The sequence below is a fragment of the Lissotriton vulgaris genome, chromosome 3_1 (genome assembly GCF_964263255.1).
Source record: "Lissotriton vulgaris chromosome 3_1, aLisVul1.2, whole genome shotgun sequence".
In the NCBI taxonomy this organism is placed as follows: domain Eukaryota; kingdom Metazoa; phylum Chordata; class Amphibia; order Caudata; family Salamandridae; genus Lissotriton; species Lissotriton vulgaris.
The window spans coordinates 1,311,202,200-1,311,225,406 of record NC_141689.1 but is presented as its reverse complement, the minus strand read 5'-3'; the positions used below and the strand labels follow the sequence as shown (position 1 = coordinate 1,311,225,406).

The 23,207-nt window shown below is 48.7% G+C and overlaps 1 protein-coding gene across 2 annotated transcripts in view; it reads right to left on the bottom strand.

Moving 5' to 3' along the window:
• SHROOM3 (shroom family member 3) overlaps window positions 1-23,207 on the bottom strand; it is a 433,148-nt gene that overhangs the window by 303,580 nt on the left and 106,361 nt on the right. For both annotated transcript variants that reach the window (XM_086961784.1, XM_086961785.1), the window contains exon 2: window positions 162-282. The gene's annotated coding sequence lies outside the window, so the exon portion shown is untranslated. The remainder of the gene's footprint in view (window positions 1-161; window positions 283-23,207) is intronic.

The following is a 23,207-nucleotide window of genomic DNA, read 5'->3' as shown; positions in this document are numbered from 1 at the left end:
CAAACATGACACTGAGAAGGTTGTTACTTTTGGGCTAGATGTCTGTCGGTCCCCGGCTTCTTTTCCTACACTTGTTTGAGGAGGTCGTCCATAGTTTGCTGGCGTTGTTGGGGCTGCCCTTACTTCATGTCTGCATTGGCTTTGTTGTTCACGTGTCTTACCTGCTCTCAGTCGGTGCCCTGCCTCCCGGCCATGCTGCTGCTGTGCGCGTGGCGGAGATGGGCGCCGGGTTCAGGCGGTGGGAAGCGGAAGGCGGTTCATGGCCACTATCGGGACGGATCACTGCGAAAACAAACAGATTGGCGGCGTGATTGCTCATGCGCACTGCGGTGCGGGGAAAACAACAAGTGTGACAAATCATGCACATACGCAAAGACTACGAGTATAGCAATTATCAAAATCAATAGGCGCTTTGAGACAGAAGTAATAGCAGTTGTTCAAATGCCATGGGCGTGTGGCTTTAATCCATACTGAATCGGCTAATTGACATCGTCGTATAGCTCCAGGGAGTGTTGACATTGCTGTACCATCTACATACCTGCAAAATGCCTCAGCCTCTGTCTCATGCGCGCGCACACAAACACGGCGATTTCATAAGGCGCCACTATTCTTATAAGTTACTGTCATTGCCAAACCTCTAGATATATAAACAAGGAGCGTCATTTTTCTTATGATAAAAAAGACAACAGGAGGAAAGCATCAACATCGCGGCTCAGCGTGGGTGCAAATTACGTTGACTTTGGCCCAGCTCACTGAAACACTCGTCCGTGCCACCAGCTCCCGGACAATAGGTAAAGCGCTGCGGCGGCCGCGCAGGGCCTCGGGGCGCTGTGGGATGCGGTGCGCGCGTCGCCTCGGCTGGGCTCGGCGTGTACATTCCACACAGAAGGCCCGGATGCTTCGGATGCCTGACGTGTCCTGCACGAGCCGAACCCTGGTTGCTTCCATGTACGTCTAACCGAGCCCCGGGCTGGAATGTTAGGCTGCGCCGGAGCGGGGCGCAGCAGCACTTTCACCCCTTGGGCGAGTTTCAGCGCCGCGAGCTCACGACGCGGCCGGGTCCTGATGAACGCACGACTGACGACCGCAAACAATGTCTTGAACGCTCAGCACTGTATACTACTACGTGTCCTTACCTATATCTGCCACTAGATGATTCTTTGACACCTGCACAACATGAGTGGCTGTTTAATGAACATATTAACTTTATATGGATAAACGGCAAGTTTTGAGGGGCACTGTCAGGGGCTTAGTTCCCCAAAACATTTCAGCTGGCGGGCCCACATTTTAAGGGAAGTGTGTGGCCTGAAGGGCCGGGGATAGGGTGACCAACTGGCATTGGTGCAAATTCAGGACGGTGAGTGTAAAAATTCAGGACAAATAGTCAAAATTCAGGATACAAATTCAGGACAGGAGTTCAAAATTCAGGACAATTGGATCCGTTTTACAGACGCATCAGAGGTCGCGCAATAGAATATAAGTAAGCCCAGCCATATCCAAACATATTCAACCATTTGCAAACCTATCCATCATGTATCCTTCCATCTATCATTTCACTCATCCATCCCTTCATTCATCCTTTCACTCATCCATCCATTATCCATCCATCCACCCTTTAACCCTATCCATCTGTACACTCATCCATCCACTCTTCTACCCATCCATCCAGCCATTTACCCTTTCACTCATCCAGCCATCCTTTCACTTACTCATCCATCCAACCAGTCACTCATTCTTCCACCCATCCACCCTTTCAGACATCCATCCATCCTCCCTTTCTCTCTCCATCGACCCTTTCACTTAGCAATCCTTCCTTCCATCCATCCACCCACCCATCCATCTACTCATCCACTCATTAATCCATCCATTGACCCTAACACTCATCAATCCTTTCTCTCGTCCATTTATCCTTTCACTCCTTCATCCATCTATTCATCCTTTGTCCATCTACCCTCCCTTTCACTCACTCATCCATCCTTACATCCACCCTTTCATTCATATGTCCATCCATTCACCCTTGCACTTATCAATTCATCAATCCATCCATCATTTCACTCATCCATCCACCCACTCACTCACTCATCATCCACCTTTTCACTCATCCATCCTTTCACTCATCCATCCACCCTTTTACCCATCCAGCTACCCTTCCACCCTTACATCCAGCTATTTACCTTTTCTCTCTTCCATCCTTCCACTCACTCACCAATCCATCCATCCTCTCATTATCCATCTTTTCAATCTTTCATTCATCCATTCACCCTTTCACTAATTCATCCTGCCAACCTCCCATCCCTTCACTTGCTCACTCGCCCACCTTTCATATGAATTTTGAGCTGAGCCTTTTTGAGAAGAGGCCCATCAAGAACTTCACCCTCGTTGCAGGAGCCATTCCAGGACTGGGACAGAAGCCACCCAGGGCAGAGACAGGATCCGTCACAGAGGGGGACAGGAGCTATCACAGGCGGGGAGGGGGGGGGGGGGGGCAGCAGCCACCACTTGGGGGGGCAGGAGCCATCACTGGGGGGGAGGGACAGGAGCCATCACAGGAGGGGGAACAGGATCCACCAGGGTGGGCACAGGGGTGGGCATGCAGTATTCTAGTATCATCTTGGTCTCTTCCAGGGTGGGGTAGGGCTCCTCACCTCCTCCTGGACTAGACAACGAGAAGACAGACTCTCTTTCCAAAATGTAAGTTTTGCCATCCCCCTTTGTGATGTAGAGTACTTAAAGGAGATACTCCAGGAGAACTGATTTAACTGATTGTCCTCCATACTTTGTTAATCAGTGTGGGTGCGATTGTGCCATTTCTTTATTTTATTACATTATAGACTGCATGTTTGAAAAACCAAGGTTTGTTTACAATTTAGTGATAGTAATTAAGCTCTGTGAAGAGAACCCTGGGCAGAAAGGGAATGTGTGAGGCCCCTCTAAATTGCAGAGACATGACGCATTCAGGGCTGTTTGCATCTGAATAGATGCCCCTGCTCCTGAAGCTGCCGCCCTTCCTCTCAGTCACCTTCAAGCACCTCTTAACAGCCCATCAAGGGCTGAAGGTGTGAGGGTTGCCATCTAGCTGTGCCTCTCCAATGATGCTGGGTATCTGAGCTTTGGTACTGCCTCGAAGTCTGTTACACCTGACCTCAACAGCATCAGAGTCAAGAAGTGAGGTAGGTGGAAGCTGTGCCAGCGCCTGGGTGTTGCGACCGGTGCCCGGTTAAAATTACGGACAAATGGAGTCCGTTAAAGAATACTTCACGGACAACGGACAGACAGCCGAAATTACGGACTGTCCGTGAAATTTACGGAAGGTTGGTCACCCTAGCCGAGGAGCAGAGAAGGGGAGAGGGGTGTATTTGCTGGGTAATCCTGAGTGTGAGCTGAAGGCAGTGAGTGTGCAAGCAGTAGAGAGGGCATTGTGGGCCATGCATATGCAGGAGGGCAGTGGGAAAGCGTAAAAGAAGGGTGCAGAGAGAGGGCAGTATGTGAGCAGAATGGGCAGGATGCATATATGGTCGTGTGTGAACAGAAAGCATAGCGAGCCAACAGAAAAATATATGATGAAAGGGGCAGAGTGGGCGATGCATGAACAGAAAGGGCAAGGTGCAGAGAGAGTGCACCGCCAGCAGGCGGAACATAGAGCAGAAATGGCAATGCAAAGGTAGCAGGGAGCTAAGAGAGCAATGTGACAGCAACATAGGGCAGTGTGTATATAGAGGGGCAGGGGAGCACAGTGTGAGCAAAAGCAACAGTCAGACGAGGCAGTGTGTGTCGAGAAGGGGCAAAGTGCAAACGAAGTGTGAGAGCAGAAGGCCAAGGAGCAGAGAGGGCAGTGTGTGAGCAGGAAAGACACAGTGCAGAGGAGGCTGCACAGAGTGAGGTGAAGGGGCAGGGAGCTGAGAGGGCAGTGTGTCAGCAGAGAAGACAGGGTGATAGTAAACAAGAAACATAGTGGCAGTAAACAATATTCGTAAACTGGAATAAAAACGAGCAGATGAGTCAAGTAAGGTGGGAACCTTGCCCCAAGTGACCTTGACTGCCTGGGAAACAGACGCATTCAAACAAGACAGAGAAAAAGCCCTTACAGAAAAAGCCCTCACACTCCCAACATGTAGGGAGGTGCATGCAATCCCTAACGAGGTTACCAATTTTAAGATAAGGTGTTTATTTATTTATTTTATTTTATTTGCAAAGATTTACATAGCGCTGGCAAGATCCGGAGATATCAGAGTGTTTTACATGAGGATCTGTGAGTTACAGGTTCTATAATTACACAGACAAGTATAGACAAAGGAGAAAAAAAGAAACACGAGATTACACAATAATGTGAGATTATTAGCGCATACACACGTCTTATGGGGAGTGAAGAGTTAGAGGGGAAATGGTAAACAGGGGTAGGGAATTGTTAGAACCGGCTGTCTCTAGTTGGCAGAGGTATGCACTTCTGACAAATAGGGACACAACTTTTCTAGTCAGGGCAAGGGGATCACCCTTTGATAACCCCTGCTCACCCCCTTGGTAGCTTGGCAGAGCAGAACAGGCTTATCTCAGAGGCTGTGTGTTAAGCATTTATGACCACATACAGTAACCAAGTGAATACACTACAAATGGACACGACACAGTAGTATTATAAAAATAAGGATTTTTATATAAGGCTTAGCACAAGACCAAATAACGACAAAAATATACACAATCCGAATAAATACTTTTGGAAGGAAAAATAATAGTTCAAAGGTAGTTTCTTCTTCAGCACAAAGTCTTTTGTATCAAAGCGATTCTTCTTCTTGGCAACACAGTTCTTAGCAACAATGTAACCCACAGGGGAGTTACACGACGTCGAGGCAAAGTTAATCCAAAGGTTCGGCGTCGACCGCGAGGATTGCTACGTCGAGCCCGGAGTCACACGGACCCCCACAACACAGTACCTTGGAGAATGAAGCACACGATGATCAGCGGCGTCGAGCAATCCGGCGTCGCGTCTTCGGTGTCGATCAGGCCTCAGCAGTCGTTGATGATGACGTTGCAAAGAGTGAGCAGCACTCACGGCGTTGAGAGGGCACGAGGGCGATGCGATCAGCAGCGGTGCAGACACGAGGTCCCTTGGAGCTGGAGCCGTACTCACTACTCACTGGCGTTGCTGCTGGCGTCGATCAGGCCCGGCGGCCGGCGTCAAGGAAGCGGGACACTGGGGCTGAAACCCACTATGTCGAGCTGGATTCAGCGATGTCCGTCGGCGTCGAGATTGCTGGTTCTTTCAGAGGTGCTGGATTCACAGGTTCCAGCAAATAGCACTTTAAGCAGATGAAGTCCTTTAGCCCTATGACTTCAGCAGGAGACTTGCACTCTTACAGTCCTTGGAGATTTTCTTAGCAAGCGTGAGAGTACGCACACAGTTCCTCTCTCCTGGTTTCCTTGGCAAAAATAAAGAAGCACTGCAGGATTCCCCCCAGCAAACAGCACACTGGCAGAAGGGGTAGGCAAGTCCTCAGATCAGCAGGCCTCTTGTCCTTGGTTACAGGGTTCCTTGTCAGAAGTGATCTGATTTCTTAGTTCAGGGGTCCTTCTCTTATACCCCTTTTCGGCTTTGATCCCTTTGTCCATGCAGGGGACTTTCCCAACATCCTGGGTCTGTTGTGGGTGGAGCCAGGCAGAAGCACCTGGCTTATTCACGGAGCAGGGCTGTGTCCTCAGACGCCCAGCAGGAGGTGGAGCCAGCATTGTCACTGGCAGGAGCAGAGCTATTGGCCTCCTGGCAGGAGGTGGGGCTAGGATCGTCCATGGCAGGCACAGAGCCATCAGTCGCTTGGCAGGAGGTGGAGCCAGCATTGTATCAGGCAGGGCAGGCTATCAGCAACTACTCTCCCTCTACTCTCAACGCAAATGTCCCACTCATCCCACACTGACTCATCCAGACTTCTGGAGCCACCCAGCTCCTGTCACACACACGCAAGACCAGCAGAAACCAGAAATGGTTAGACAAGAAAATAGACACTTTCTAAAAGTGCTATTTTCAAACTCAGAGTCCAAAAACCATCCACACCAACGGATGCGTAATTAAACCCCGAGTTCAGGGATACCAAACTCGACATTGCACCATGCTCCCCGAGCCAACTAGGATCATAGCATTAATAATCCCGGCGGCCCATTCTAACTAATGGAGAGCAGGCTACCTCGCAATAGTGAAGAACGAAGATGGCTGTTGTTCAGTATCAGGACATGCCAACTTGGTCAGGCGTGTCCTACCTTATACTTACAACGCACCCTGCCCGTGGGCCTACCATAGGGGTGACTAACATGAAGTCAAGGGAAGGCTTGAGGGACTGGCAAGTAGGTATACACGCGCAGCCCGCGTGACAGTACCAGACTGCACGTGGGTCTCGCAATGACCGACCCGGAGACATTCTTTTACGAGGCCGCTCTTGTGGGTGGCACAACACGTGCTGCAAGCCCACGAGCGGCATTTGTATTTACAAGCCCCGGCACTCCTGGTGCACTAGACTAGGGACTGACAGTAAACCAAATAAGCCAAACATGGATACAATCGATACATCAATTTAACATCGGGAGCACTTGCGCGGTGGCACTGATCAGCAGTGGCACAGCGCCCAAAGCATTATCCAGCAAAACATCGAAAAACAGTGGAGGCAAACAGAAAAAATGGAGGAGAGACTCAAGCCAATGATGTCAGGTCTAACACGTGTCCCCTCCAGCTGAAATGTGGGGAGAACTACCCTTGACCGAGGGAGTCCTCATCACTAAGGCGGAAAAATCTGGACAGACCATCAGCATTGGCGTGATCTGTACCAGGGCGGTGTTCCACCGTAAAGTCCATCCCCTGTAGAGAAATGGACCACCTCAACAGTTTCGGATTCTCACCCCTCATCTGCATCAACCATCTGAGGGGCCTGTGGTCTGTCTGAACCCGGAAGTGAGTCCCAAACAGGTAGGGTCTTAGCTTCTTCAGCGCCCAGACCACAGCAAATGCTTCTCTCTCTATCGCACTCCACCTCGTTTCCCTGGGAAGTAACCTCCGACTGATGAAGGCTACAGGCAAGTCTCGGCCCTCTTCATTCACCTGAGCTAGAACAGCCCCCACGCCATGCTCTGAAGCGTCCGTCTGGAAATAAAAATAAATTCTTTTGAAAAGTCGGGTGCTTGGAGTATAGGTGCTGTGCACATTGCAGTTTTCAGGGTGTCGAAGGCCGTTTGACAGGCATCAGTCCAGATCACGTTTCGTGGCTGCTTCCTGGAAGTCAGCGAAGTCAAGGGGTGCACAATGTTACCGTAATCCTTGACAAACCTCCTGTAATAACCCGTGAGTCCTAAGAAGGCTCTCACCTGAGTTTGGGTTTTGGGCGGCGCCCAAGCCAGGATGGTATCAATCTTGGGTTGCAGGGGGGCAACCTTGCCGCTCCCTACTTGGTGCCCCAAGTACCCCACAGAACCCTGCCCAATCTGGCACTTACTGGCTTTGATTGTGAGGCCTGCTCTGCGCAGGGCCAACAACACTTCCTGGAGGTGGCGCAAGTGTTCCTCCCAGCTGGCGCTGAACACTGCGATGTCGTCCAGGTAGGCGGCACTGAAATCCTCCAGTCCAGTCAAGACCTGGTTGACCAACCTCTGGAAGGTGGCAGGGGCATTCTTCATCCCATAGGGCATCACCCGGAACTGGTATAGCCCATCTGGTGTGGAGAATGCTGACCTCTCCTTTGCCCCATCGGTTAAGGCGATCTGCCAGTACCCAGACGTTAAATCAAATGTACTAAGGTACCGGGCAGCCCCCAATCGATCGATGAGCTCATCAGCTCTGGGGATGGGGTGCGAGTCAGTCTTCGTGACCGAATTGAGTCCTCGGTAGTCCACACAGAACCGAAGTTCCGGTGAAGCACCAGGCGCTGCAGCCTTCGGGACCAAGACCACTGGGCTGGCCCAAGGACTGCTAGAGGACTCAACCACCCCTAACGCAAACATTTTGGAGACCTCCTCCTTAATGTAAGCTCGGACCTTGTCAGTCACCCTGTAAGCCTTGTGCTTCACAGGAGGGCTGTCTCCGGTGTCAACGTCATGGACACACCAATGAGTGACACCCGGAACCAAGGAAAACAGATCCGGGAATTGTCCCAACAGGTGGCGACAATCCTGTTTCTGTTCAAGGGTCAGTGTGTCAGAGAGGACAACACCATCCACTGACCCATCTTGCTCTTTAGCACACAGGAGGTCAGGAAGAGGCTCACTCTCCTCCTCCATTCCAGCATCTGTAGCTAGGAGCATGCCCACTTCGGACCTTTCTAAGTGGGGCTTCAAGAGGTTGACATGCAGGACCCGCAAGGGGTTCCTGGGAGATTTCAAGACCACCAGGTAGGTGACATCGCTCTTCTTCTCCACAACCTTAAACGGTCCAGTCCACCTGTCCTTGAGCGCACAAGGTTCCACAGGGGACATGACCCACACTTCCTGACCAGGCTGAAGCTCTACCAGAGTGGCATTCCGGTCGTACCAACGCTTCATCTCCTCCTGGCTGGCCTCCAGATTTGCCTGAGCAAGTTCTCTGAAGCACCGAGTCTGGTTCCGAAAGGCCAGCATGTAGCTGTATACATCCTGGGGAGGTTTCCTGGGAGATTGCTCCCAGCCTTCCTTGACCAGACTCAAAGGCCCTCTTACCGGGTGACCGTACAAGAGCTCAAAGGGGCTGAACCCTAGAGACTTTTGTGGCACCTCGCGGTAAGCAAACAACAGGCATGGCAAGAGGACGTCCCATTTCCGCCTCATTGGTTCTTCAAGACCCATAATCATGCCTTTAAGGGTCCGGTTGAATCTCTCAACCAGCCCGTTTCCTTGAGGGTGGTAAGGAGTGGTGAACTTGTAGGTTACCCCACACTCCTTCCACAGAGACTTCATATAGTTAGAAATGAAGTTGGTGCCTCGGTCTGACACCACCTCTCTGGGGAACCCCATCCGGGAGAAAACACCCATCAGTGCCCGTCCCACCACGGGGGCCGTCACTGTTCGGAGAGGGATGGCTTCCGGGTACCGTGTGGCATGGTCCACCAAGACCAGGATGAACCTGTTGCCCAGGGCTGTCTTGGGGTCCAGGGGCCCAACAATGTCAATACCCACCCGGTCAAAGGGGGTGCTGACCACTGGGAAAGGTTGGAGGGGAGCCTTCTGCTTCCTTCCGCTTTTCCCACTTGCCTGGCAAGTGTGACATGTCTTGCAATGGATGTCTACATCCCTTCGCATCTGAGGCCAATAAAAATGGGTGACAAGCCTGTCATAGGTCTTGTCCTGCCCCAGATGCCCAGCTAACGGAACGTCATGAGCCAAACCCAGTAGGAAGGCTCTGAAGCGCTGGGGTACCACCAGCACACGGGCTGACCCAGGCTCAGCAGTCTTAGGCTCGCTATACAGGAGGTCGTTCTCCCAGTACACAAAATGTGACCCTGACTGATCACCTGAGGATTGGGCTGAGGCCTGCTGCCTCATGCCCACAAGAGAAGGGCACACCTTCTGTTCGGCACAGAATTCCTCCCTGGAGGGACCACCATCCTGCTGCCAATGGGTCAACTCGGGCAGGTCTCCCAGTTCGGCAATTTGTTCCCCTGTGGGCTCCAGGGCATCCCCCTCAGGGTCTACCTCCTCCTGGACCACGGGAACTACGGGGGCCGGTTTCCCGCGCCTCCTGCCTCTTCTCTTCACAGCTGGGTCCTGGGCCGTACTTTCAGGCTCCGGGACCCCAACAACACCCTTACTCGCTGTCATCGATCGAGTGGTTGCACACACCCACTCTGGCACACCCAACATTTTCAAGTGCGTCTCCCTCTCCACCTTAGCCCAAGGAGAGTTTTCTAAATCATTGCCCAGGAGACAATCGACAGGCATGGCGGGCCTCACAGCAACCTGAAGAGTACCTGAAACTCCCGCCCATTCAAAGGAAACCTGAGCTACCTCACACTCTTTCTGGGAGTTGTCAGCAGCTATCACAGGGTAGAATGCGTGGGGAACCACCTGCTCTCTGGACACTAAGTGACACTTGACAGCTGTCACACTCGCTCCGGTGTCTCTGAGAGCTTCCACTCTATGGCCATTAATGGTCACCCACTGCCTATATTTACTAGTGTTACTAGGCAGAGGGGGTGGAGGGACCATTTGCATGTCTCCTAGCGAGACCAGGGACATTTCTGCGGGACCCCTCCCACCAGGGACAACCATCTCCTCCCCTCCCAGGGCTACACTCGCCAACTGACGGGGGGGTGCAATCGGCGGTGCATTCGATTTCTTCATGGGACACTGGGGGTCGTAGTACCGGTGTCCCGCCTCCCCACAAGTGTAGCAGGTTAGGGGGCCCCTATGAACAGGTTTACCCGTCGGGGCCCCTGGCTTCTTTTCAGGGGGAGGCAGGGAACCTTTCCCTTGGTTCCCTTGGGGATTACTTTGGGGCCCTTTCTGAGACTCCTTCTGTTTACCCTTGTCCCCCCCACTCTTCTGCTGGGGACCCTGCCCACCTTTGGCTGAGTCTCCCACTGGACCCTTGTGGACCCTGGTACTGACCCAGCGGTCCGCCTCCTCAGCAAGTTTTCTAGGGTTAGATATCTTGCTATCAATAAGGTGCTGGCGCAGCTCTGGAAAACAGTTATTAGACAAATGCTCCCAAGCAAACAAATCATAAAGAGCTTCATACCTTTCCATTTGCTGCCCTTTACCCAACCATCCATGGCTCTGCAAAAATAGGACACATATTCAACCCACGTCGTACCAGGCAACTTCTTACATTCTCTAAAAGCTTGTCTGTACTTCTCGGGGGTTAGGCCATACCGCAACATTAAAGCATCTTTCATATGAGCATACGACATCCTATCCTCAACAGGCATGTCTAACAGGGTATCTCTCCCCTCATTCACAAAGCGACCTCACAAGCCCGCTCCCCAATTCTTCTCAGGGACCTGGTGGGCCAACAATGCTAACTCATATGCTTTAAACCACTGACCAATATCTTCGTTCCTATGATAATCTTTTCTCACATCTTTGGGAAAATAAAACCTACTTTCTGCAGGCACAGATGGGATGCTGCCACCAGAGGGATTCAATTCTAACTTCTTAGCTTGGATCTCCAACTCCCTCAACTTGGTATCACGCTCCAAAGCTAACTTCTCTCTTTCGAAATCCAGCCTTTTGGTCTCCAAATCAGCTTCTCTCCTAGCTCTTGCATTCTCTAACTCCAACTGCCCATTTATCTTTAGCCTTGCCATTTCCATGTTGTATGCCCGCTCCTTCACCCTTTCTTCTCGTTCTTTAGGGGAAAGACCTTTGGAGGAAACACTGCTTCCGGGAGAGGACTCAGGCCCATTCGCTGGCGCCTCCTCTTCCCCTTCCACTGGCGGTACCACCACCGGATCAGTGGGATCTCTGGATTCCAACCAGGCCTCCAAAGCTTTGAGATATTCCTCCTTCAATGAGAGGCCTTTGGTAGGAACTTTAAACTGCTTGCAGAAGGATTTCAGTTTCTTCAAGCCATAGTCGTTTATCTTCGCTCTGTCGAACTCCTCCACGACAACAACAGGGGTAGTGACTCCGGTGTCACTCATGGTCTAAACTGGCAGTGTTAAAAAAATCAAGTTTCAGAAAAGCGGAGAACCAAAAATGGATCCTTCCAAATTAGATTGTGGCTGCGCTATGGTCTGCTTTCACTATGTAGCGCACACTAATCACTGCACATGGGCCATAAATGCAAGGTTCAAATCCTCACCGCTGCGTCCAATGTTAGAACCGGCTATCTCTAGTTGGCAGAGGTATGCACTTCTGACAAATAGGGACACACCTTTTCTAGTCAGGGCAAGGGGATCACCCTTTGATAACCCCTGCTCACCCCCTTGGTACCTTGGCAGAGCAGAACAGGCTTATCTCAGAGGCTGTGTGTTAAGCATTTATGACCACATACAGTAACCAAGTGAATACACTACAAATGGACACGACACAGTAGTATTATAAAAATAAGGATTTTTATATAAGGCTTAGCACAAGACCAAATAACGACAAAAATATACACAATCTGAATAAATACTTTTGGAAGGGAAAATAATAGTTCAAAGGTAGTTTCTTCTTCAACACAAAGTCTTTTGTATCAAAGCGATTCTTCTTCTTGGCAACACAGTTCTTAGCAACAATGTAACCCACACGGGAGTTACACGACGTCGAGGCAAAGTTAATCCAAAGGTTCGGCGTCGACCGCGAGGAGCGCTACGTCGAGCCCGGAGTCACGCGGACCCCCACAACACAGTACCTTGGAGAATGAAGCACACGATGATCAGCGGCGTTGAGCAATCCGGCGTCGCGTCTTCGGTGTCGATCAGGCCTCAGCAGTCGTTGATGATGACGTCGCAAAGAGTGAGCAGCGCTCACGGCGTCGAGAGGGCACGAGGGCGATGCGATCAGCAGCGGTGCAGACACGAGGTCCCTTGGAGCTGGAGCCGTACTCACTACTCACTGGCGTTGCTGCTGGCGTCGATCGGGCCCGGCAGCCGGCGTCGAGGAAGCGGGACACTGGGGCCATTACCCACTATGTCGAGCTGGATTCGGCGACGTCCGTCGGCGTCGAGATTGCTGGTTCTTTCAGAGGTGCTGGATTCACAGGTTCCAGCAAATAGCACTTTAAGCAGATGAAGTCCTTTAGCCCTGTGACTTCAGCAGGAGACTGGCACTCTTCCAGTCCTTGGAGATTTTCTTAGCAAGCGTGAGAGTACGCACACAGTTCCTCTCTCCTGGTTTCCTTGGCAAAAATAAAGAAGCACTGCAAGATTCCCCCCAGCAAACAGCACACTGGCAGAAGGGGTAGGCAAGTCCTCAGATCAGCAGGTCTCTTGTCCTTGGTTACAGGGTTCCTTGTCAGAAGTGATCTGATTTCTTAGTTCAGGGGTCCTTCTCTTATACCCCTTTTCGGCTTTGATCCCTTTGTCCATGCAGGGGACTTTCCCAACATCCTGGGTCTGTTGTGGGTGGAGCCAGGCAGAAGCATCTGGCTTATTCACGGAGCAGGGCTGTGTCCTCAGACGCCCAGCAGGAGGTGGAGCCAGCATTGTCACTGGCAGGAGCAGAGCTATCGGCCTCCTGGCAGGAGGTGGGGCTAGGATCGTCCATGGCAGGCACAGAGCCATCAGTCGCTTGGCAGGAGGTGGAGCCAGCATTGTATCAGGCAGGGCAGGCTATCAGCAACTACTCTCCCTCTACTCTCAACGCAAATGTCCCACTCATCCCACACTGACTCATCCAGACCTCTGGAGCCACCCAGCTCCTGTCACACACACGCAAGACCAGCAGAAACCAGAAATGGTTAGACAAGAAAATAGACACTTTCTAAAAGTGCTATTTTCAAACCCAGAGTCCAAAAACCATCCACACCAACGGATGCGTAATTAAACCCCGAGTTCAGGGATACCAAACTCGACATTGCACCATGCTCCCCGAGCCAACTAGGATCATAGCATTAATAATCCCGGCGGCCCATTCTAACTAATGGAGAGCAGGCTACCTCGCAATAGTAAAGAACGAAGATGGCTGTTGTTCACTATCAGGACATGCCAACTTGGTCAGGCGTGTCCTACCTTATACTTACAACGCACCCTGCCTGTGGGCCTACCATAGGGGTGACTAACATGAAGTCAAGGGAAGGCTTGAGGGACTGGCAAGTAGGTATACTCGCGCAGCCCGCGTGACAGTACCAGACTGCACGTGGGTCTCGCAATGACCGACCCGGAGACATTCTTTTACGAGGCCGCTCTTGTGGGTGGCACAACACGTACTGCAAGCCCACGAGCGGCATTTGTATTTACAAGCCCCGGCACTCCTGGTGCACTAGACTAGGGACTGACAGTAAACCAAATAAGCCAAACATGGATACAATCGATACATCAATTTAACATAGGGAGCACTTGCGCGGTGGCACTGATCAGCAGTGGCACAGCGCTCAAAGCATTATCCAGCAAAACATCGAAAAACAGTGGAAGCAAACAGAAAAAATGGAGGAGAGACTCAAGCCAATGATGTCAGGTCTAACAGGAATGCAGGTAGAAAACACAACGGGGAGGTGAGGAAAACGATGTCCGGCAGGGTAGGTGCTGACCCGAGGGGTGAATCAGAGCCTAACTGCTCTATAGCTGCATATGACAGCCCCACCAGGCATCAGCCAAAGTTTTATATAGCGCTGGCTAGACCAGGAGGTAAAAGAGTGCTTTACATGACGATCAGTGAGTTACAGGTTCCATAATTACATAGAGAAAGTATAGACGAAGGAGAAAAGAAGAAACATGAGATTACACAATAATGTGAAATTATTAGTGCATACACACTTCTTATGGGGAGTGAAGAGGTAGAGGGGGAATGGTAAACGGGGTAGGAAATGCAGGTAAGAAAACACAACAGGGAGGTGAGGAAAACGATGTCCGATGTCTGGCTGGGTAGGTGTTGGCCGAGGGGTGAACCAGAGCCAAACTCCTCTATAGCTGCATATGACAGCTCCACCGGGCATCAGCCAAAGTTGCTCGGGTACCGCAGCTTTACATGATGATCAGCGAGTTACAGGTTACAAAATTACATCAGTTACAGGAGCCAACTAGATATATTAACGTATCAACTGGAAAGGTTGTGTTGGAGGGAGATGTGCAAAATCAACAATATTACTTTGTGCCTACAAATCCCCAAAAAACCTATGTTTGTTCATGGGAAGTCTTATATTGTACACTTGGTTTGTGCTTTATGTAGGCGATTTTTCCTTTCTTGCACACTTCCTCATTGCATCGTCTACTATGTAATACATATCTGTGGATAACAAGCCCCAGTAGAATGATATCTGGTTAGAAAATAAATTTTATTAGTATCAGTGAACAATAGTTTATTTTCTGTTAAATCGCAGTAGGACAGCCAACCCCCCAACAACGAACAACCTTTAATCAGACAATATCCTACAAAAGCCCCGCCAGGGCATTATTTTATTGTAGAAGTAGAAGTACCAAAGAAAGGCCGACACACTCTTGGCCTTACAATAATTGTACGTTGTATAGGATGCTGGTTTTTGGAATTGACGTTCCAGGGACACCGAACTGAGGGTAGAGCCAAATAGACCTCTATACATTTTAAATATAAGAGAAGATTGAGTGTGCTCTCCAAATGTTCTCTTTTTATTTGATTTCAACAAGTTGTACTTGTATCTTGATATAGGGAAAGATTTGATCTGTATACAGGAATGGTCCTGTTATGGTATTTTTATTGTTTATCACATTTATTTTCGTGAGGAATATCCACCCAACAAATGTTTTGCCCAGTGTAGGCATGCAAGACTTGGGCCTTTTCAAGGCTGTGTGTTTCACAGGTGAAAAAAAGAATGTACAGTCATTGCTATTCACTGAGTATTTTTATTTAGAGGCATATTCCAAAAGTCTGTTCGGAGCTAAATAACAGTCTCTGCTGTACCGTGTTTAATCCTGATTAAATTATGCCCCTGCCATGCACAGTTTTCACATGAATAATTTCACTGAAATGTTGCAGTGATACCATCAATGATGTCATAGAAGATCTCACGAGTGATGTAATATGTGGGATAATTAGCAGTGCATGGCAGGTGCGCGAGTTATAGTTGCCTTAGAGCACAAGTAGATTTCTAGGGGTTTTTAAAAGGAAAGTAATGTTTAATTACCATACGTAAATCCAGCCCCCTCTGCAAACAGTTGTAGCAGGGCCTGACCTCCCCCACATGCAACCAACCCCTGCAAAGGCAGCCAACCTCCCACTGCCCAGAGCCTTTGGTCAGGGATGGCAAGGGTTGACTTCAGCAGCCAACACCCCCACATGTAGACAACCCCATGCTGCACATGGCCTTTACCACCCCTAAGGCAGCCAGCCCCACACTGCACACAGCCTTTGGCCATGTGTGGAAGGGGGTTGGCCACAGGGCCTGAACACCACATCCACCAGGTCCTTTGTTTTTAAAGGGGAGGAGGGAAGCATGGTCCCCCTCCCCGAATCTATTATGGCCCTGGTGACCCTTTACCTTAGGGCCATATATATTCTAAAGGGTGGCAGAGACTGACTGCCCCCGCCCAAGCCTCATAAGGCCTTCAGGACCCCATCCCCAGAGCCATGTTTATTTTAAGAGAGGGAGGCCTCGCAGGGCCCCTTTCAGAGCCTTATTAGGCCCTGACCCCATCCCTCAACGCCTTTTTTATGAAAGAGGGGACGCAGCCCCTTCCCCAAGCCTTATTGGGCCCTGAGGACCCTAGGGCCTTATGTTTTTTAAATAAAAGGGAGGGCCCCTCTCCCGAGCCTAGTCAGGCCCTGGGATCCCCATCCCCAGAGCAACGGCTAAAAATAAAGTGGAGGGGACAGCTCCCCCACTCCCGGAGCTGTTATCAGCCCTGGGAATCCCATCACTTGATACCATACTATTAAAGATGGGAGCCCTTGTGCCCACCCTGGGCACCCAACATACATTAGTTGGGAGACTCAGGGGGAGCCACAAGGCTCCCACAGCCCCAGCTAACTTCCCAGATGCAGTGGAAGTGGGCATTGCTCCTGCTCGCAGTAATGCTGCTCCCTGTGGGCGAGAGTTGTAACAGTGCGGGCAGGAAAACAGATCAAAAGTACGCTCCCAGCATGTGGAAGCTTTTTAAAGTTCCTGTCAGCTGGGAGTGGACTTGGTGTGGTCCATAATGCTTATGTTAAGCAGGAGAAAACACAGGTTCCCCTGCCCGTGCAGGCAGTCAAACCGCTATGTCCTGGGAGTGGGCTCCCAAGGACATAGCACATGAGTCGACCCAGGGGGTTGGGGTCCCTGGGGCAATTAATGAATCAGAGGGGGGGCATTTGACCCCCCCCTCCCATCAAGCAATTGGTCCCAGGGATGGGCTCCCCGGGGCCTCTATTGGCTCTGGGGGAGGAGCCGCATTTATTAATTTTGATTTCGCAAAATTATTGTACACGTTCTCTCTCTCTCTCTCTCTCTCTCTCTCTTTATGTTGTACGTGTACTGAATAGCCTATTTGATGCGCATAATGCTGTCTCCCTCTGAGAGCTCCCTTTGAATAAATGACGACACTGTACCTCACTGGTACACGTGTAATTGGCTTTAAACACGACCGTGTTTGAACAAATTGACAGAAACAAAATATCGCATTTTGCCATATTACTACCTCTCCTTTCTGTGAAATGATGGAACTTAATTGGCTGAGAAAGAAAGGACAGGTAAGACGGCTGATGTCCCCTAATCTGGCCCTTAAAAGGGAGCTATATGTCAGTGGTTTTTTGTTTTAGTGCCTTAGTGACACAACCTTCATTTCTCATATTACCCCGACCATTGCACAAAAGTAGAGTGACGAAAACGTCCCTGTTTTTCCAGAATGGCCCCAGTTTTGTACCAGCTGTCCCAGAAAATGTTAAGAAATGTACCTCATGACAAGGTTTTCAAAAAGATAAATTGTCTAAAACTGATAGAAGGTAGCCGTTGTTTCCAGAAAAGAAATTGACAAGCAAGCCGGCAGGTTTAAAAATTCACAATTTATGTAAGCTCTTGCTAACCATTCTGTAGCTCTCTGCTAAGGAACGCATTCGTAGCCTGAAGTAAGATCGTAGTCCTTTTCCCAATTTCGTGAAATGTCCCTAGTTTTTTACTTTTAGATTCCGGTCACCCTAGATATAAGTTGTATGGACATCGGTAGTCCCTCGATAACTAATGAAGTAACCAGATTGTAAAAGTTGATGTAGAAATTAAATTAGAATAATGTTTATAAAAATTGATTTGAACCAAAGTAAAAGGAATGTTGTAGTAAACCCTGCTGAAAGAGTACTGAAACCAAAAGGTTTAGCTAAAAAGTAGGAAACATTAACAGGATGGAACAATGCTTAGCCTGTGTACTTTCTAGGAAGAGTACCTATAAGCCCATGATCATAGCACTTCACACTTTTCGTAGTTGGCAGACCCTGAAGAAAAATAAGAAAAATTTAGCTCAACAGGATTTGTTTTAGAAAGACGAGTCTCTGCCGGAGGAGCCGGTTTGAATTTGATAGACCATGTAATTGATAGATATCAGATTTCTTGCCACAATCACGAATGTAACAGGAATGAAGACCAAAGAGAAAAATTATGATTGAAATTCATAGAAATGCTTACAGACCTGCACCACAGCAATGATTTATGAGTTAATAGAAAACCCCGATGTAAGGATTAAAAAGTATCCACCCTATCGTCGTTTTGAACAACCGATAAACGTTTCACCAGTTACTTGGGGTTGGGAGAGAAATTGACTTGTGTAAAAGTCTTCCCCAGCCAGTTCTCTAAAAATTGTTTTTTTTTACTTATTTGAAGATATCATGCAGTCGTCGGAGGAGAGGGACCGGACGTGACGCACAGCCTGGCTGCAGATCGTGGAACACCTATGACCTCGACCAAGGCGGAGCCGCAGAGCAAAGAGATGCTGGACGAGGTACAACTCCCAACAAGGAAAATGAAAGAAAGAAGGGCTGCCCAGGAGCCTCCAGCTTGTTGATCCACCAGTGCCGAAAGTCCCAGCCCATTGAGCCTGATTGATAGGCCCACTTGCGTGAAATTTCTGCCCGCTCTTGGTCCATTTCAGATCTGACCCCGCTCCGCCCTCTCTTCCTTCAACCTTCCAAAACACACCACCTTTTTTCATATGGAGTTTTTTTTATTGACTTAATGAAGAAACACAGCACACAGATAGAATAGGGTTAGTAGGGATGGACTTAACGGATAAAGAATAGAGTGCGGGTACCCTGTCTAAAGTACCTATGATAGATTAGTTAGGGAACAGGGCAGAAAGAACTGTGGTCCAAAAGCAAGAACGGCCATGCCCTGCAACGTGAAATCTAGATCAGAGCTGAACGCATAGCTCCACCACCGGTGCTCAACAGCGCCAACGGCAAAAGAAGGACAATGAGAGCCTACCAGTGATGGCTCATTGTAAAAAGACACTGGAAAGAAGAACCTTTTTGAACATTTCCACACCCCCCTGACCATCACTTATATTAGTTTGAATTTTTCTCCCAAGCACTTCGTATTGATTATGCCCCAAATTGGACAAGAAAAATATTTTCCTTTGTAACCTTTCATAGGTCACTTTTACTGTATATGAATAACCAAGAAAGCGTTAACCATGTAAATTGATAATCATAGAACACCAGTTGTCCTCATGAATATGCTTTTTAGTTTGGATCCCCATGGAGTCTAGACCTCAAGTAATGTACTTAATAGCCCTTATCCTGCCAGAACATTTTGTATGATATCATGTTTGTATTTGAATGTACTCTCTGCATCATCTAAGAAATATGCTCATCCCCAGATCTAAACGTACGATACGACAAATGTAATTTTGTATGCACTGCCTCCACGCCTATCACATTGACTACATATGGTTGTTCCCGATTCTGTCCGCATTGATAACAGGATTGTTTTCATCTGCCCGTAATACAAATAGCAATGGTCCCATGCACAATTGAATTCAAGGGAAAATAAATATAGACACAGTGGACCTATATTAAGTAAGGTGATTTGTCCAGCCGGACAGGGATCACAAATCTTTACTGTATAATTAAACAATCAAAACAATACCTTACATTCATTAGAGTGAGACACAAGCCTGTGCCCTCACGCTTACAAATTGGCAAAGTGACAGGGTAGTAAAGAGACAGAGGGAAGAGTTTTTTAGGCAAAGAGTGAACGATTTCTGAAAGTGGAGAAATGACAGAAATTCAATTACACCATTATACGCATATCACATTTGGTATACATTTAAATATATGGTGTTTCAACAAGTTGACGGCGTTTCGATCCCTTTTTACATAATTCATGGGATCATCATCAGGACAAAGATTATGCCTAAAGGTTATTGGACACAATAGCCTAAAGAAAAAAGAGGGGAGGAATAGAAAAATATTTACAAGAAAATTCCATCAAGGAAGAATATTACAGCAACAAGTGATGGTGATATCCAGTGAGTGTGAATTAAAAATTGCACAGGGGATGCGGTGTTCTATCCACATACAGATTACTGTAAGTAGGAATCATCTAAGTACAAGACGAGTGTCTAAGAAGGTGCAAGGACTACACAAAAGATCTCTCGTCACATGCAAGAATTTGTTCCTAATACCGGCATGCAGGAGTCAACTAGGTTAACGCCAAGCAGTGCTTGAGGATATCTAGGGAAAATCTGCTTTTCTACGGTTAGGAAAAACTATTTAAAAAGACATTGACAGGGATATTATAGTTAGGAAATAGAATTTAAAAAACCTTTGAAATTCACGGAAAAAAACAAAGGTTACAGGGACTTTATAGTTACGATCAGATTTCATTTCATACAAAACCATTGAAATTCAGAATTTATAGTAACCTGAGATAACTATAATTTAAGCCTCCGAAATGCACTGCTTTTGACCTCACATTACATCACTCATGACATCATTGGTGACTTCTCAAATGACATCACTGATGATGTCATCCACAGAACCACTCACAACCACACAACCTCTCATACACCCAGTCACACACACCCACAACCACTCACCTACCCATGCACAGACCCATATAACTACGGACACACACTAATTCCCTTATATACCTACTCACATAACCACTCACTCACCCATACAGCCACTCACACAGTAACTCACATACCCATACAGCCACTCACACATCCACAAAATGACTCGAACAGCCACTTACCGACTTTTAAACCCACCCAGTCCACCATATGGCGACTCATGCAGCCACTAACTCACCCATACAGCTACTAACAGAGCTACTCATTCACCCATACAGCCACTTACACATCCATTCACTCATCCCCAAAACCACTTACATACCCATTCACACATCAGTACAATCACTCACATGCCCACTCACTCATCTATACAGACACTCACACAAATACTTACTGTGAAAAACAGCTACTTACACACCCACTCACTTACCCATACACCCAAACAGCCACTCTCTTACTCACACATCCACTTAACACACCCAGGCACTCAACCATAGAGCCATTTACCCAGCTACTCAGTCACCCACATAGCCACTCACAAACACATTCATCCACCTATAGAGCCACTCACACAGCCACCACAGTCACTGATACAGCCACTCACACAAACGCTCACCCACCTATACAGCCCTTCACAAACTCACCCATACAGCTATTCATACTCACACTTATTCACACATACAGCCACTCAGACACCCACTTCCACACTGAAACAGACAGACACAGTGCCACTCAGATGGCATAATAAGAAACATAATCACTCAGTAGTACAAAAAGAACAACGATTTAATTTATGCAGCAGCATAGTATATATTTTTTGTATATACCTTTAACTCTCAGAAATGTTCACGAAACCCACACACTGGATGATGTCATCAGCGATGTAATTTGAGTTATCATCGATGATGTAATCAGCGATGTAATATGTGAGGTCATAAGAAGTGCCTTGCAGGGGCATCAAATGTTAGCTCAGGTAACCATACCCTCGGAACCAAGCTATGCCCTTGTGGGAAGAACACAAGGGGCGAGGGAAAAAGCAACAACATAGAGCAAGTATAATACGTGAGAGAGAGCAATACTGTAAGGAAGAGAAACACATGAGGGGCCGAGCAATATCAAGCGCAGGGTCGAAGTTTCGGGGGAATCACACGAGGGAGAAAAAGTGGTATATGAAGGACACAGCAACATGGTGTGGGAGTGGGTATTTGATGTGGGGGCAAAGCACAAACAAGCATTGGAAATGCAATAGGGCTCGCATTAGGAAAGTTTGAGCTATTGGTCTTATAAATGAATTTTTTTTTATTTATGTGCTATTTTTTAAAATAGCTAAATTAATAGCTTTGTCATTTACAATGCCAATAGTTCTAACTTTCGCAAACACCTATAGCATTTGTAATGCAACATGTTTTGTATTTGCGTGACTTAGAGGTATTGATATTACAAATAACAATGGCTTTTATTTTTTTTAAATAATTAATACTTAAATAATTTATTTAATTTGTAATGGCAATAGCTTAAACTTTTGTAAATAACTTTTGTGAAGATTATGTTCAGTGTTTTTTATTGTGACGAAAATCCAAAAACAGAAGTGAAATATTAACATCTTTTTGTGATTTTTAATACAGCAAGAAAGCTTGAAAACCGCTTGAAACATTGAAAGAACATATTTGAACCAGTGATGCTGTGGTTGCGCTGAGTGATGCTGTAGTTGCGCTGAGTGATGCTGTGGTTGCGCTGAGTGATGCTGTGGTTGCGCTGAGTGGTGTGTGCATCGGTGGAGCTTAGTGGGTGCATTGGTGGAGCTGTGTGGTGGGTGCATTGGTGGAGCTTAGTTAGAGCATCGGTGGAGCTGTGTGGTGGGTGCATCGGTGGAGCTGTGTGGTGGGTGCCTCGGCGGAGCTGTGTGGTGGGTGCATCGGTGGAGCTGTGTAGGTGGAGCTGTGTGGTGGGTGCATCGGTGGAGCTGTGTGGTGGGTGCCTCGGTGGAGCTGTGTGGTAGGTGCATCGGTGGAGCTGTGTGGTGGGTGCCTCGGTGGAGCTGTATGGTGGGTGCCTCGGTGGAGCTGTGTGGTGGGTGCCTCGGTGGAGCTGTGTGGTGGGTGCATCGGTGGAGCTGTGTAGGTGGAGCTGTGTGGTGAGTGCATCTGTGGAGCTGTGTGGTGGGTGCACCTGTGGAGCTGTATGGTGGGTGCCTCGGTGGAGCTGTGTGGTGGGTGCATCAGTGCAGCTGGGTGGTAGGTGCCTTGGTGGAGCTGTATGGTGGGTGCCTCGGTGGAGCTGTGTGGTGGGTGCATCGGTGGAGCTGTGTCGGTGGAGGTGGGTGGTGGGTGCATCAGTGGTGGTGGGTGCATCGGTGGAGCTGTGTCCGTGGAGCTGTGTGGTGGCTGCATCGGTGAAGCTATGTGGTGGGTGCACCAGTGGAGCTGTGTGGTGGGTGCATCGGTGGAGCTGTGTGGTGGGTGCATCGGTGGAGCTGTGTGGTGGGTGCATCGGTGGAGCTGTGTGGTGGGTGCATCAGTGGAGCTGTGTGGTGGGTGCATTGGTGGAGCTGTGTCGTTGGAGCTGTGTGCCGGGTGCATCGGTGGAGCTGGGTGGTGGGTGCATCGGTGGAGCTGTGTGGTGGGTGCATCGGTGGAGCTGTGTAGGTGGAGCTGTGTGGTGGGTGCATCT